Source organism: Mus pahari, unplaced genomic scaffold, assembly GCF_900095145.1.
Source record: "Mus pahari unplaced genomic scaffold, PAHARI_EIJ_v1.1 scaffold_7397_1, whole genome shotgun sequence".
Taxonomy (NCBI): Eukaryota; Metazoa; Chordata; class Mammalia; order Rodentia; family Muridae; genus Mus; species Mus pahari.
In genome coordinates, this window is record NW_018392144.1 from 3,091 (window position 1) to 7,235 (window position 4,145).

Below are 4,145 nucleotides of genomic sequence, written 5' to 3' on the forward strand. Positions count from 1 at the left end.
CTGTATCCCCATAGGAGAAGGGCCAGAGAGCATCTGGGCCTGGATGTTTTTCTCAGACGTAAAGAAATTGCTTGAAACTAAACTGTGAACTACACACTGTGCTAGAGTTAATGTAAAACACCACATTTCTCCAATAGTCTAAATACTTTATATTGAAAAATAACTATAGCAATGTCTGAATCTAATATTATGCAGAGGTCTTCTAGGAAGTCTATCAGCCATTAAAGTGAAGGCTCTTATTTTTCTGAAGTGCAGAATCCTTCCTGGGCTCCAATTATGAACACCTCCATCTGGGACTCCCCAGAGAAACCATCTCACAGGAAATCTGTGCACAGTGAAGGGATAGTATAATCAGCAAGAGTGTGGTTCATGTAAATCTTCCCAAGGGTAAGCATTGAACTCTAAAGGAGATACTCATGAAAAAAACAAAAACAAAAACAAAAACTGATCTGCCTGCTATGCTTCTGGATCCTTTAGGACTATTTGTGTGTAGCCTAAGGGACAATAGTCTCAGGTCTTCCCAGACAGCTCAGAAGGGAAGGAGGAGAATAGAATCACTAGAATCTCTATGGATCACATTTAATTCATAGACAAAAGTTCTTTTAAACTGGATCAGAACAATATTCTGAGGTGCTCATAGCTGATTGTGACACAGAGCCATGAAGAAGGACAGAGACCGCCCCCCCAAAAGTTATTCACCTATTAGAAATCTAGTTGTATCCTGTCATCCTATGCTAGTGCCTTATCTCAGAGACATGGAAATGACACTGCATTTTTTCAGCAAAGCAATGCACACACAAACTCACCAATCACACACACACACTCAAACACACAGAAAGAGACACAGAGAGAGACAGACAGACAGAGATACAGAGAGAGATACAGAGACAGATAAACAGGCAGACACTCACACACATTTCTACATTGCAGAACACTCGCATGCCCATGTATTCACACTAACAGTTGTAGTTCATTGCAGAATCACATTTATTTTATCAGCTAATTATACAAGAAGAGATCAGTGAGGATAATATAAAGGCATAAAATCAAAAAGAAAAATTTTGATTGAAAAAAAAGTTTGGAGAGATGGAAAGATAGCTCAGGCTTTAGGAGCCCTGACTGGTCTTCTGGAGGTTCAGATTTGAATCCCCAGTAAAAACATAGTGGCTTACAACCACCTTTAGTAGGATCTGATGCCCTCTTCTTGTGTGTCTGAAGAGAGAGACACTGTACTCACATACTTACAGAAATAACCCCCTTTTTTAATAAAGAAAAAGTATATAACCTTAAATGGGATAAGAACATAGGAGGCATAGCCTATAGACAGGTCAGTCAATAATGCGCTTTNCCCTAATAAACAGAAGGTGGAAAAATGGGGTCATAACCTATTAGCCAAGGCTGCTTAGCAAGTTCCCAAGGCTGTGCACAGTAGGCTTGATTCCCAGCAAAGGTACACTGGATGGAGTTGGACCAGCCTGTTCCTGCCTCTTGCTCACTGTTCCTCAGTGGCTCTAATGTGAGCAGCATCTTCAAATAGGCCCTCCATTTACCATAGCCTGTGTGAGTTTGGACCCAAGCTAGGAGCCGAGGAAACTAGTAAATCTCCATAACCAGGTTGCAAAGTTATACTCATGGGGAAAAAAAGGACCACACACATCCTTGGAGCCCTGTTTTATCTCATGTCTGCAGCTAGCTGTTTTTGTGCACCACTTTTGTGGCCCATATCAGACTCTGGTTCCAAGAGTACCATGCCTGCTTCATGGTTGTTCCTCACATTGGTGTAACTCCAAACCCAGGGTCTGGAAGTTGTAATGAATGAGGGAAGGGTTGGGAAGGGGAATCTGATGTCACATAGTAAGATTTGGGAAGGGTGAGTTGGCCAATGTTTTTATTCACTTTTAAGTGTTGGCAACATGGTTTCTCTTGGTTTAGTAAGGCATTAATGGTTGAAACACACAACTGTGGGTAACATGGAGCCCAGGTTTGTAGGGTAAGTCCCATGCTGCTCCACCCCTCCCTATTTCTTCTCCCTGAAGTTTCCATCATGATGAGATAAAGTTCATGAGCGGGCACAGTGGGCCAAGTTGTATGTCTGACACCTGAAGCAGACAGCATTATCTTCCTCCTTGATAATAAATTGGCACTTACAAAAACAAACAAACAAAATCCCAAAACACTAAAATGTTTGTATAAAATTGTAGAAAATGCCACCATGATTTTCCTAGCTATGAGCAATTGAAAACCTTGTAGATATTAATTGAGACCAAACCATTCAAGTATCTCTGCCTGGGAGGCGACAGAAGATTCAAAGATGCTGGTCAGACAGCTTAAGCAAAACACAAAGTCTCAGGTTCAGTGAGAGACCTGGGTTCAAGGGAATATGTTATAGAAAGACTGAACAAAACCTCACATAAATAACTGGACTCTCAACACACACACCAATATATGCATTGTCACAGACATGCATATGCCACAATCTCTCTCTCTCTCTCTCTCTCTCTCTCTCTCTCTCTCTCTCTCTCTCTCTCTCCAGAAATCATAAATTAGCAGAAAACTCATAACAATGGAAATAACAATGGTGGAGGAACAGTTCAATGGAGACTATGAAAAGCTGATGTTTTATGTGAGACTCTGCTATCCATCTCTTGGGCACTAAAATTTCTTAGGGGGCACTTTTTACACTAGATTGAGAGAGTTAGTGAATTTTCATTCTTGAAGACTCACATTTCTCACATCAACACTCAGCCCGCGAGATTCCTGTCTCACATTCCTGTTGATCCATTCAGCTCCAGATATAAGCTCTAGGAAAGAACCAACACTCAGCCTGAGAGAAGCCTGTCTCACATCCCTGTTGATGCAGTCAGCTCCAGATATAAGCTCTAGGAAAGAATTCTAGCAACACTGACAGAAGACAGGACTGACAAGTGGATGCTCAGGCTCTTTCACTGTGAGCCAAGATCTAGGCAGAGTGAGGAGACCATCTTGCAATGCAGGGAAAGGTAAGAGAAAGCATACAAGCCCCCACCCATCCCAAAAGGTAATGATAACCATTCATTTGGCAGTTCCACTGGGATCTAATACTTGTAAATCTTGTCCTGGCTGAGATCTCACATGACCCCTAAGAAGCAAATGAGCTAAAGCTCTGACTTTATCAATCAACATTCTGTGCTACTACAAAGGAGGCAACCACATAAAACACATTTACCATATTGGTATGTACTTGTGCAATGTGTGTTCGACCTATCTATCATAAGGAAATGCAGCTTTTAGTTGAGCAGGATGGTTTACTTCCCAAACATCTAGTTTCTTGAAAGAGGATAACTCCACAGAAAGGCTTGGAAATGATCACAGACATGAACAACTGGATGAGACAAAGGAGAGAGCCTGGATAAGGTGCAGGATGGTTGCCTAGGCTTGACTGTGTTTAAGGTTAGACAATATTGCAACCTGCCCCTGATGCTTCTTCATGCATCCTACCTACAGTTTAAGGTTAGACATGACTGCAACCCGCCCCAGATGCTTCATGCATCCTACCTGCTGCTGCTTGGTACACTGCTTGTGGACGTTGTACATCGTGGTGCGCACTAGGCTCCGCACCACGATGTACAACGTCCACAAGCAGGCAGTATGGAAATGTAAGCTGAATAAACCCTTTCCTCCCCAACTTGCTTCTTGGTCCATGATGTTCGTGCAGGAATAGAAACCCTGACTAAGACACCTAGAATCTATCTGTTCTCCTTCCACAACATCCTGACTTTGTGCTGGAGATGATTAGAATCGCTCAGGAGCTGGCAGTACCTGATGCTGAGTCACAAACAAAAAATGATCACTCAAGTCAGCATCCATCTTCCTCCCACTCTTCCAAGGACCATCCACCTCACAATGGGCCCTGGTCCCCAGACAGCCCCAGAAACCTGACCAGATTTTCCATGGAGCACCACATAGAGGGAAGTTAAATCCAGAGAACATCCATATTTCAGAAGCCAAGGTACTTCTGCAAACCTTGACACTACCAGGAACTTACATATTCTCTGAGAGGACCTGGGACCCATGTGTGCATATATGTCCATAGTATTTTAAAAAAAATCACCTGTAGGTAGAATGCAGACCTTCTCTAGAAGAGAAGAGACTCAACCAACACACAG